The sequence below is a fragment of the Eriocheir sinensis genome, chromosome 35 (assembly GCF_024679095.1).
Source record: "Eriocheir sinensis breed Jianghai 21 chromosome 35, ASM2467909v1, whole genome shotgun sequence".
Classification (NCBI taxonomy): Eukaryota; Metazoa; Arthropoda; class Malacostraca; order Decapoda; family Varunidae; genus Eriocheir; species Eriocheir sinensis.
Genome location: NC_066543.1, coordinates 12,424,017 through 12,437,662, shown reverse-complemented (window position 1 = coordinate 12,437,662; position 13,646 = coordinate 12,424,017).

Genomic DNA, 13,646 nt, shown 5'->3' with positions numbered 1-13,646 from the left:
CGCAGTCACGCGCGCGAGCGAGCAAGAGAGAGAGAGAGAGAGAGAGAGAGAGAGAGAGAGTACTCACTACAGAATGATGTTGCTTAAAATAAATTATTTCACTTTGGTAAAGTTTCGAAATCGGCGTTTGGGTTAATAATATAATAAAAGCTACACTGGCAGAACATTCTCTCTCTCTCTCTCTCTCTCTCTCTCTCTCTCTCTCTCTCTCTCTCTCTCTCTCTGTTTCCCATAACTTTTAATCTTTTACCTGTGACCGCCGGAGTCTAGGCCGGAAAAACCGTAATTACAGGAAGACCGATTATCCCTCTTGGGCGGAAATGAAGAGAGAGAGAGAGAGAGAGAGAGAGAGAGAGAGAGAGAGAGAGAGAGAGAGAAAGGAGGTGGATGCTCTGGCTTGTAAGTTAAATCGGCGGGACAATTGCTGGGGTGGTTGACGCCTGCCCGAGTGAGCTGCTGCAACTCCTTTCTTTATTCGCTTATAGATCCTTCTCTCGGCGCTTCTTTTTTCATTCCTTTCGTCCTTTCCCATTCTTTACAGAGTCGTATTTTATAACTGCAGTTCGATACGCACGCTGTTAATTGTTGCTATCACACTTTTGTCCCTCTCAGCTGTGACTCCCGCGACTCTCCGTCTTTTCCTCACCCCGACCTGTATGCCTCCCTGCCCACCTGCCTGCCTGTCTGCCCGCCTGCCCAGCCGCCGGCACGGTAATGGTCCACAAGGAGAGCTCGTGAGTGTGTTACGTGCGTGCGTGTCGTGCCCGGGAAAACTGCCAACTCAGCCACCGCCCAGAGAAACGTCTTCCCTCTTTTTATTTGTGTGTGTGTGTGTGTGTGTGTGTGTTATATTACTCAAGGTCAGCTAACGTTTAGGGCAATGGGTTTATATTACATGCATGAGATTTTTTTGTTGCTGTTCTTGTTGCTGTTGTTATTTCCTTTTCTTGAATGCCGCTTAACAAAGATGATTAAAATACTTCTGGAGAAGTGAGCGGTCAGGAGCTTTTTATCCTCCTGAGGGTGTGACTCCCCCCACCTCGCATTGCCTCGTCTCGCCGCGCTGGCTGGGTGTTGCCGCGCCCTCCACACACACACATACACACACACCCGGCAGACGCTTCTCTTTAAAGTTCAGACGGGCAGGGGAGCGATTGTGGAGAAAGGGCGGGGCGGTTTTATCAAGATATGCCTCCATGCACCCACCACCCACCCACCCATCCACCCTCTCTCTCTCTCTCTCTCTCTCTCTCTCTCTCTCTCTCTCTCTCTCTCTCTCTCTCTCTCTGCCATTACGTCACATACTCGTTGGTAACTTGCGTAGTACATCCTTCCAACGTGTGATGCAAATGATGTTAGATAAACCTTTCCACACAATTTCCTATAGAGATGTAAGTGTGTGTGTGTGTGTGTGTGTGTGTCCAAGGCCTTGGTGTTTCCCGCCCCGCCACATCGCAAACTCTGATCTCGGTCAACCTTTCGCATTTTGTACAATTCAAGATCCGTTCAGGTATTCTGGGCAGCTAAGGTTCAGAGGTCAGCTTCCGCTCGCCACGCCGTGCTCTCAGCCGTGTTCACCGTGAATAATGAAAAAAATGGTTAATAAAATGTACAAAGTTTTAGGGTCTTGATATATTTTGGCGTGATTCTAACTATCGTGAACCTGTAGATTTTGAATATGATTTATAGTTTCTGGGACCACGTCTAGGCTTTGCGAGCCATGGATGTCATAGAAAATAATTTGCTAAGAAAAGTAGGACAATACTTAGAGTTATAAAATCTGCTTAAGTACTCTTTTGTTCGTTATTTTATTGTTGTTTTTGTTTTCCTTTCATGATAACTTATAATTTATGCATAATACATACACGTATTATTTTCCCTTCATATAAAGTTTTCAATTCCATTGCAGTTAACCTTCCAGTGTATGCCTTGCAATACCTACGTTTACCGTTTAGAATGTTACTGAAGTTGTTGTTTTTCTATTAAGCAGGGTGCATGCAGTGCTACTAACGGGATATAACGAGCACGTTCCAGTAAAAGTATCGCATAGGCGATGCATTCAGCTGTCACACAGTTGCCACATGGGCGGGACACTGCTGGTGGACTTGCAGCATGAAAGGAGTAATTGGTTCTCCAACCGCAAAAATCAAGTTCATAACCACTTTTAATGTCCACTGTTCTGGTTGCAGAGTTGTTTACATGTATATTTCTGTAGCTTGAAATTTTTAATATCTTTTTATTCAACCAAAAATGGGCTCATGGGGTATTGCGCCAAGGTTACTGGGATAAATGAGGTTTAGCTCAAAACGCTGAGAACAAAATGGGTTACCAATTATTGGGAACTGACCAGAACAGTTTTGGCTGTTGGCCAATGATGATGAGAAAAAATTAATGGTAGTCTATTTATCCCCATAAAAAGAAATAAAAAAAATAGCGTCAATACTTTCACGCTTCAGTTTGTCCACCCTTGTTCTCTATGCAACACTTTTCCTCATTTCAACACCACCAGGAACACTCAAGGCTAAGTTGCGCATACGATCAGCCTGTTGACGCTAGTTTGGATGAGCAGGAGGAGGAGGACAAGGAGGAGGAGGAGAAAGAGGAGGAGGAGGAGGAGGAGGGAGATAAAGAAAGAGAAAACGTGGGGAAGAAGAAGAAGAAGAAAGCAAGCAAGAAAGGAGGGAAATGACGATGAAAATTAGAGAAAGAGGAGGAGGAGGAGGGGGAGGAGAAGGACGAGCCAGAATGAGTTGCGAAGGATCTGTGCCGCCGCCTTCACCAGCCTCCCTCCTTCCGTCAGGCACTCTCGGCCCTCCTCGCCTGACGTCACGGGGCCGCTGTATTTACACTGGCCCAGCTTGTTCCGCCGAGGGATAAACAAGCCGTCGGGTTTGGACGTTGGGAGGGCTGCCGATGCTTCTGCTTAGGGGCGTTGTAATGAAGGCGGAAGAGTTTAGGTTATTTTTGGGATGTAGGAGAACATTTAATTAGGAGTTGATTAGGTAATTATTTATGACATAGTGATTATTCGTGTCATTTGAGGTTATAGATTAGGTTGATGTTTTGTATCGATATGGAAAATGCTTTGAGGCTATTTACCATGGGGAGAGAGAGAGAGAGAGAGAGAGAGAGAGAGAGAGAGAGAGAGAGAGAGAGAGAGAGAAAGGGGCGAGATAGTGTCGGGTAAAAAGTCTCGCTTACCTCTGCCAAAACACTAAACATAAACAGATAACAGGATGGTCGAAGGAACGTTCCACCACCACCTCAACACTTACACGGCGCCGCGGAAGCACACACACACACACACACACACACACACACACACACACACACACACACACACACACACACACACATTCTTCTCTCTCTCTCTCTCTCTCTCTCTCTCTCTCTCTCTCTCTCTCTCTCTCACCAGACGCGTGACACTCAAGATGACAGTGACATTTATTTCTTCCCTGCTGCTGCTTGTCGCTTTTACTGCTTTCTCGAGGTAAGACTGAGGAATTTGTGGTAAGTCAGATTCGCCGAAGCAAAATATAAATAACAAAAATTGGGTTGGGGAAATTCGAGAAACTACGCGAAAGAATGTAGTAATAATATAAATCTAGACTTGGAGAGAAGGGGAAAAATGCACTAAAAAAAAAAAGTTTAATTTTCATATAATTTATATCTGCCTCTACCTTTATCCTACCTGTACTCTCGTGTTTGTTGAATGGAAGCCTAGCAGAACATGATGAATATAAATCCAAAATAATTATTTACCATTCTTTTCAATAAGAGTTTTAGCGTAGCAACATGCTGGTGCCTCGTGCCCTTGGCCTGCTGGGCCCAGGTGACGGCAGCCTCCTGCTGGCTGGTGCTCAAGTCCGCCCCTCCTCGTGCCCTGGGCGGCGCCACACGTGCTCTGTTGATTACCTCATGGACCATTAAATTAACTCTTCCTTAATTTGTGTGCGTGTTGATCAATACACTTACTTACCATTCACTGTTTCATTCATATATATATATATATATATATATATATATATATATATATATATATATATATATATATATATATATATATATATATATATATATATATATATATATATATATATATATATATATATATATATATATATATATATATAATATATTTATGTATATTGCTGTGTGTGTGTGCGTGTGTGTGTGTGTGTGTGTGTGTGTGTGTGTGTGTATGTGTGTGTTGGAATATCACTGTCCCTTCTACACAACATTTCATTAAGATTCTTTTGGTTTTAAGTTCGTGTCTGCTGCCTCCTGGGCATCGATAGTGCACGGAAATAAATGACCAAGGACCCTGAATAATTATAGAGCCCATTAAGTTCTCCCTCTGTAAACTGTTTAATCGTTCGGAGAAGGGACGAGGCGGCGGCAAACACTCGGAAGGGGGGGGGGGGGGGGCTTGCTTGTGAGGGGGTCGTTCTTCGCGCCGCCAGCCCGGCCGTTCCTTCAGCCTGAGTAATGAATGAAGGCCGGCCTCGCCTGCTGCTGGTGTTTCTTCAGCCGACATAGTTAGGCTGTGTTTATTTACATTTTGCCTCAATATTTATCATTCGTTGCCGCTGTTCCTGCTGCGTTATCTCACAGAACGACTGGTAGTGATGGCAGGGAGGGGCGGTTAAGACTTTCTTCTTCTTCTTCTTCTTCTTTTCTTCTTTTCTTCTTCTTCTTCTTCTCCTTTTTCTTCTCTTTCCTCCTCCTCCTCCTACTTCTCCACCTACTACTACTATTCTTTTTTTCTCTAAGCCTGGAGCCAAGGTCAGTGAAACGTTACACTGACCTTGAAGGAAGCTCGTGATGGCGACAGGAACGGTGCGCGCATAATGTATATGAACGTAACTTTTGAGTGATGAGGTATGCACGCGTTCAGTACTTTCCCTTACCTTCCACCCCTGCCTGTTCCACCCCTTCGATACCTTAATTACCTCTTTTCACGAATGGCCGATTTTAGAATAACACTGGGATGAACGTTCGGTGAATAATAGAAGCAGCTGATTTCCCCCCAACCCTTCACCTAACAACACTAGCCCGACGTTTTGGAGATTGAGCGATTTTGAGTTACACGAAGATAAACAACATATTTGGAAGTCGTATTAGTGCCGTGAATCCGCTGTTCCTCGGCGCGGCATTGCTCGTGATTCCCGCGGCGAGCGAGCGAGAAAATAGCCGCTGCCTGAGTGTGGAGCGGTGTGGACTGAGGAGGGTGTGAGGGAGAGGTGCGAGAGAGAGAGGTAGGGGGAAAATGTGTGAGGGATTTTATGGATGGGGGTGACGGGTGTGAAGGAGACGTGTGAGGTGCGAGGGAGGGTATAGAAGGGGGCGTTATGAATGGGTGTGAGGGGTGTGTGGGATTCGTGTGAGGGTGCGAAGGAGAGGTGTGAGGGAGAGGTGCAAGGGATGTGAGGTAGACGTGTGAGGGGTGTGGTGACGCCTTGAAACGGAGACACCAAGTTCGTCCATCCCGTTACAGTCGCTGTTTTTTTTTGTTTTTTTATGGTGGTTGTGGGGAGTATTTTGGGCTTGTGGTTATGGTGGCGGTGGTGGAGTGGATCGACTCAAATAGTTATTATTATTTTGTATTATTCATTTTTATAGCTGTAGTAGTTGTCATTTAAGTTAGAAGAAGAAGAAAAGAAGTAGTAGTAGTAGTAGTAGAGGTAGTAGTAGTAGTAGTAGTAGTAGTAGTAGTAGTAGTAGTAGCCGTAGCAGTAGTAGTAGTAGTACAGAAAAAAATCGTAACCAATCTCTCTTCACAAGTTTTCATTTGCTGGTAAAAAATAAAAATAAAAATCGAGCAGGAGCCTCGGGTCTGGCGGGGCAGTGGCTAAGGGCGTGGCTCTTTCACTCTTGGCTGAGGCGTCTGAGAGCCCCTGGCGCGGCGTTATCCGGAGCAGCGTTCTTCCTCTGTAACGGGGTCGTGGCTCTCGGTTCTCGCCTGTAACTGGATCCCCCTCTACTCTAACAGGCCTGTGATAGCGATGAATAGTGAGCCTGGTACAGAAAACCCTTCCCTCTACTCTTTAAAAGCCAGATAGGTTGACATGTAAAGAGTAAACAGAAAATATGAGGGATGGTCAGAAGTGGACGATCATTGGTCTTTTACGTGAGGTAGGTATAGATGCACACGAGGAAAGTTAATCTCTCTCTCTCTCTCTCTCTCTCTCTCTCTCTCTCTCTCTCTCTCGTGTCGCCCACACTATACACATAATCTTATTAGTAGCTTAGTTGCTCATGATTTAAACCACGTGCGTGCCTCCTCCTCCTCTCCTTTCCCTGTATTACGTGTTCTCTTGGCCTTTAACTTCTCTCCTTTTCTTCCTCTTTCTCTTTCTTCTTCTTCCTCTTTCTCTTTCTTCTTCTTTTTCTTTTTTTCTTCTTCTCCCTCTTCTTCTACTACTACTACTACTACTACTACTACTACTACTACTACACTTACTCACGCCTTGAAACTCCATCCCTGCGTGACACCAAATCATCAACAACAACAGCAACAACAACAACGAAGAGACCCAACCCAGCCACAGATAGCACTACAGATTTATAAAAGTCCTTAACTGTTAGGCCTACACACACACACACACACACACACACACACACACAGATCATCAGCATCACCAGCACCTACTAGTGATAAAATGGTATACTTTATAGACGGGTTATAGACGGGTTTTACCCTCCATCCATACAATCTCTTCCTCTTTTATGAACGAAGAAGATGAAGTTGCATTTATTATCGTACTTAAGAGCGTGAGGAGAAATGCTTCCTTTCTCGGACAAGTGTGTGTGTGTGTGTGTGTGTGTGTGTATTGAAGGCAAGGCTAAAGTACTTCAAGTGACTGTGGTATGTGACCTTTCTATCGCTTTGTATTTTTATTAGTTTATTTCATTCTCTTTGTAAGTTTGGTAGGTAGTAAGATGGAGAAGAGAGAGAGAGAGAGAGAGGGGTGGTCGGTGGGGAGGGAGGGAGGGAGGGACGGGGTAAAGGGGAGTTTGGTTTTATATTCTCTCCCTCTCTCTCTCTCTCTCTCTCTCTCTCTCTCTCTCTCTCTCTCTCTCTCTCTCTCTCTCTCTGTCTATCACACACACACACACACACACACACACACACACACACGCCATAAATCATGAAGCTTCCTCAACATAGGATTTCGTAAGGCAAACCACACGCTATAAGTTGTTCTCTCTCTCTCTCTCTCTCTCTCTCTCTCTCTCTCTCTCTCTCTCTCTCTCTCTCTCTTGTTTCAATGTCACACGCATCCCCTACATAACGACCCGTCACACACACACACACACACACACACACACACACGAAGGCTCCGGAGAATGGCTTAAATTCCATCGCCTCCCCCTCACCGCCCACAGCCCTCCCTCGCTTGGCCTAACTCGCTCAATCCTGTATATTTTCTGTCTATCAACAACAAACCCAGCTGCTGCCCAACGCTCCCTTCAGCTCGATGCGTGTTTGATTCGTGAATATAGGCAAGCAAACGAAGGGGTGTGAATGTAGGCTATCGATGTGTGTGTGTGTGTGTTGGAAGGCTAGGATAATCTACCTTCTGTTTGAGCTTATGGTGAAACGGAGGTGGGTTTGACGTCATCTCTATGTTAAGCGCGGAAGTGCACCTGTGTCTCCTGCTAAAAACACACTAGGAAGACTGTGCACTCTTCTTTAAATTTCCCCCCCTTTTTTTTTTTTTGGCAGAATAAATACCAGTGTCAACTAACTCATCTTTCCCCTTCTGATCTTCTTTTTCTCGGCTCAGTCTTGCAAGAAACTGTGCAAGACTCATCCATTATTTATTTTTTTACTTTTCGTTTTTTGGCAGAATGAATAGTATAGTGTCACCCTCCTCCTCTTGATCCTCTTTTTCTTGGTTCAAGGTTTTGTTGGTTTACATAAGGGGATGAAAGAAACCTTCTGACATTGGAATTCCTTGGGATGGGTTTAGTTTCTTTGTGTATCAACCAATGTTTTTGTTGTCTACGTCTAGCTTTGTTTTTGTTTCCTTTGTCTTCCCCCTCGGAGGACGTTGATCACAGCCTCGCCACTGCGTCTCTCACCGCCAGAAAAAGAGGTGAAGTGCCGAGAGTGAGCAGTCAGTGTTGCAAGCTTCCGGGAAAAACTGATTTCCTCCTCCCCCCACTCCTCTACTCCCTGTTCCCTCCCTTCCTCCTTGTCCTCCTGCTCTTCCTCCTCCCCCACCCGGTGTTGTCTCCACGACCCGTGATGTACACGATTGCTGTTGCCGGGTTTCGTATATGCAACACGCAAGGATAGTCGTTTACAGCACCCTGACTTCATAAACTACAATTGAAAACTCGATTACTACATAACGTTTGCTGCATGAGTCGTCAGGCCCAAAATGAAGATTTAATAACGCGGGCATCGCCACTGGGAAGGTCAAGGCGAGGGCGGGAGACGCCTACTTCAGCATGACTGACTTCAAGTGCACGTCGTACATTTTCTCAAATTGTGATAATTTAAAGGAAGGCCGTGACGCCTCGCTTGTCGCCACTCCCTCCTTCCCCACACTCCAACACAACCGCAACTCGCAAGGACGTATAGCAATGGTGGTGGCGGTGGGCGAAGTGAGGAAGGGACGGGCCGCCGCTCCCCTCACCCTCCACTGGCTCTTCCCAGAAACATAGACAACAGAATACACTCCCCGTCTTCCAGGTGGCCGCTGGTGACACATACCAAGCCAGGTGCACTAAACACACCTGTGCAAGGGTGCAATATGAGAAGGGGGAGGAGAAGGACAATCTACTGAATGCTCTGTCTGATTTTTTTTTTCTTCCATTCATTTCCCTGTTGCACAATGGCGCCGTTCACGCGTACATTCCTGCGGTAGTACAATAATCCTCAGAGGCGTCACTCGCGAGGCTCTTGGTCACAGCGGCCGCCTCCTCGCCTCTGATACATTCGAGTCACTTACTCACTTCCTGCCTCGAGAGCCCCTTGGAAGGGCGTGCGTCATATGCGCGTTCCGCCAGGCGAGACAGACAGACACCCTATGCACTGCCCGCCCCGCCGCCCACTGGTTACCCGATAGTTTGTCAAAACGATATGCCGCTCTCCCTCCCCTTCCTAAAACCTCACAATGTGCAGCTTGCATATTATGAATGTAGTCGTTGTTGTTATTGTTATTATTATTCTCGTCATTGGTTTGCAGTTTAGCACGCTTCTTTTTTTAAAGTCCCGTTTCAATCAGGGTTGGTGGAGAAAAATTCATGTGTACCTGGGAAAACCTGCGAAGGGTAAACTGAGGTAACCCGGATGTCACATTTACTCTCTGTTCCGGGGTAAGGAGTTCTTAGCCACCACAGAAGTGACAGAAATGAGCAGTGACGCAACGCTCTAAGTTTTCCTAAGCGTCATTATTATTATTATTATTATTATTATTATTATTATTATTATTATTATTATTATTATTATTGTTGTTGTTGTATTTTTCCTCTCGTCACAATCTATACGAACGGCAATCAGTCGCTTTTATTTCCTCAGTTTAATCGCTGAAACTTGTCTTACTTGTTTCACAGTGAAAGACGCCATACATGCAGTTGATTTGAGAGGCATGTGGTAAATAGTGTGCATAACAGCGGAGAGCCTTGGGAAATAATGGCCCTCGTTAGGCCACCACGGACAGCTGGGGCGGCGGGGCGGCTACAGACGGGAGCCGAGAGTCGCTTCAGGCAGTAGTAGCAAGGTCGAGGACGAGGAGCCCAGTGGGTGTGCAGAGTAGCGGGAGCGGCGGTACTGTGCGAGGCCCGGGAGGAGGCGTGGGTGAGCCTCATAACACGTCTTTGTGAGGCTCCGAGGATGACTCACCGACGGAGAATTAATGCTTTGTCCTTCACTCCGGCCTGTGCTTACCCTCCTCCCGCCCGCCCTCCCTTCCTTCCCCCGCATTCGCCAGCTTAAGCGAGCAGCACTACAAGATTCTTTGCCTTCCGGAAATGCGATACTCTGTCTCAAGCTGCAACTCTGCTGTCCCCCCGCCAGTCCGCCTCGTTTTTCCCGTGGGGCGCCAACCACTCGAGTGTTTATATTACTCGACGCCTGCCACCACCACCACGCCTGCCCGCCTCTTCCACCCTCTCTCTCCCTTACTCTCCATAGCCACTTAACGCTATGGGCTGGATGATGATATACAGTCTTTTGGGGTGGGTTTAAGAATCTATTTTTTTATTTATTATTATTATTATTATTATTATTATTATTAGTAGTAGTAGTAGTAGTAGTAGTAGTAGTAGTAGTAGTAGTAGTAGTAGTAGTAGTAGTGTCGGGGCCGTTGTCACTTGAACACTTTTGGCCGGTCAGAAGGGAGATTCCCACTTCCTCAGGCTTTCCCTTGAAGTTCGCTCTGAGCCTGTCACCGCGACCCTTCCCTCCTCTGCCTCCATGCTTCCTACACACACCTGCACATCCCAGGAGACAATAGGAGGAGTGTGGATTAAGAAGGGAATCGAAGATCTTTCTTTCTTTCCAATTATTTCTTTCTCTTTCTTTCTTCCTCTCCTTCTCTTTCTTTTTTTCCTCTCTTTTTCTCTTTCTTTTTCTTTCTATCTTTCCCTCTCTTTCTTTCTTTTCTCTTCCTGTCTCTGTCTATGTATATATTTTTCATTCTGATTCTTCCTTTCTCATTTTCTTTCTTTCTCTCTTCTTTCTTTCTTTCGTTCTTTCTCTCATTATTTCTTTCTTTCTATCTTTGTTTCTTTTTATTACTTCATTACTCATTTTTTTCTCTTTCTTTCTCTTTTTTCTGTTTTTTTCTTTCTTTTTTTCTTTATCTTTATTTCTTTATTTGTCTTTCATCCTTTCTTTTCTCTTTTTTTTCACTTCTTTTTCTTTCTCTTTTTTTTACTCTCTTGTTTTCTCTATCTTTTTTCCTCCTGTCTTCTCTCTCTCTCTCTCTCTCTCTCTCTCTCTCTCTCTCTTTATTACTTATTCTTTCTTTGTTTATCTTTCCCTTTCTCTTTCTTATGTTGTTACTGAATGTAGAAAGGAAATCAGCGAGAGGCACAGGGGAAACTATGGTAAAATGATGTTTCAGTAAGAATTGAAACAAACAAATTGGGGATTACTATTTTTTTTTATAGTGTCAAATGAGGTGAAGGCGGAGCAGTGGGGGAGAAGTGGCGGAGGTCCGAACCCTCATTAGGCGGGAGGACGGGAGGGGGGGAAAGATAGGAGGGGGGGAGGAGGAGGAGGGAGGGAAAAGATGGCAGGAAACTGAAAGAAGGAAGGCAAGGAAAAAAAATACAACTGAAGTAAAAAGTGTGTGTGCGTGTGTGTGTGTGTGTGTGTGTGTGTGTGTGTGTGTGAGAGACAAAGATGGAGTATTAGTAGTAGCAGCAGCAACAACAATTTCTACTGTTATTATCAGAATTACTACTACTACTACTACCACTACTACTACTACTACTACTACTACTACTACTACATAAATGATACCTCCACCCATGTTTATTTTCCCGACACATAATCATGGAGGGACTACTACTACTACTACTACTACTACTACTACTACTACTACTACTACTACTACTACTCACATTCTCGCCTTCACCACTGTAACACTTCAATAATATCTTGCTAAAATGTTTCCTCGCCAAGGCAACCATGGGAAAGGATCGAGCGCTGAAAGAAAAAAAAAACTGGTCAAACTAACTTTTCGTGTCCAGGGTGGCTAGAGTCGTGAAACCGGTTGTGTGTGCGTGTGTGTGTGTGTGTGTGTCCTTGGGGTAGTTGCGGGAGCCGGCTCGTGGTTGCGTGGGGGTGATTCATGTCCAATAGACGCATATGAGCGAGGCTTTGGGATGCACTGGACGGGCGAGGGGAGAGGAAAGAGGAACGGAAGGAAAAAAAGAGGACTATGCATTCTCTCTCTCTCTCTCTCTCTCTCTCTCTCTCTCTCTCTCTCTCTCTCTCTCTCTGGATCATATTACATTGTTCATGCTTTCTTTTTCTTTTTTACAGTAGTGACTGAAAGATACAACCAGCTGTAATAATAGGCAGGAGAAAAAGTAGAAATTAATTACTGGTATCTTTTACTAATTTTACATCGATACAAATTATGCAAAGGCAGTATGAAATGGCGTGTAATGGACATGGGAGACTGGACAGGCAGGGTTGGGCTCGATATTTTTTTTTTATACCATTTCACCCTTCATTCCCACCTCACTCCTGTTCCCGTCCCTCCTCATCCTAAACAGCCAACAGCCCCTCCCATCCCTTTCTCCATGAAGAGGGAGTGAGGTTATTCCCAGAGGACAGCAATAATGATCTCTCTCTCTCTCTCTCTCTCTCTCTCTCTCTCTCTCTTTTCTCTGCTAAGTTACATAATACATAATAATACAGGGCTGAATTTATAAATTACTTATTACGTACATATAAATTAATAAAGCTATCTCAGGCTCAGCTTAATATTTAGTCCATCCTCGACTCTAATCCATGACAAGAGAAGTTGGAGGCGTTGTGGGACGGAGGCAACATATTGTATATTACATGTGGTTTCCTCCATAGTGTATCCAAGTCCCGAGTAGCGTAGCACATATACACATATACATATACATATGTCCAGTGGCAGCTCCTTCCCGCATGGCTCAAGTTGACCTCTTACCTTTCAGAATGAGAAAAGTGTACGAAGCTAATAAGAATAGTGAAAGAACAACTTACCTTGTTCAGTAAACATAAATGGCTATATTGTAACCCACAAAGAAAACAATTTATTAACATTTTCTTATATTGTTACACGATATGATAAATATATGAACGTAAAGACATTTCATCTTCTGAAATATTACGGAAACAAAGTTACGACCAAAACACGCATGCATATCCATCGTCATCGATTATGATTATCATTTCAAAACGAACTAAAGTGTCTTACCTTGAATTGGTCATACTGGATCCAATAGCTCACCCTCCCATGGTTACCTGATGTCTGATCTCTGGTCTGACGTTTGATCTGACGTCTGATCTGATGTCTGATCCAACTGCATCAACACATTGTTGAGCAAACTTCAAACGTTGTTGCTTGTTGGTGTCTCTCAAGAACTTCTTTTTTGTATTAAGAAGCCCTGCTTCATTAAGTCTTCTCCTCACCGTTCTGGTCGAGACTGGCAGTTGTAAGCTGCCCTGAATTTCGTAACTTTTCACAAACGGGTCTTCGGCGAACACTGCCACTATTTTCGCGTCTTCATCTGCCGTAGTTTTTTTGGATGGTCCAGGAAACGGCCGTGCATCGACATTCCCTTCCTCCTCGTATCTTTCTTAGTGAGATGCACGAACACATTAGTCCCTGAGATTAAGCAATGGCTGTGCCAATTTATTTGACCTGACAGTTGACCACTCCATTAGGCGGAAAGGAAAAATTTAAAAAGACCTGAAAAGAGAGAGAGAGAGAGAAAACAATGGTCTCTCATCTTCCCTTGTGATATGCAGGTGTGTGTATGGGAAGGGAGGGGGGGAGGGGGAGGGCTGTCGGCGGCGGTAGACTGTGAACGAACGTCAAAGGAAAAGGTGAAGAAGTTATAAAATTAATATGCCGCCCGTCCAGCCCCGTGTGTGCGTTTCCCATTTCCACGACACTGTGACCGTAAATCAATCTTTATGT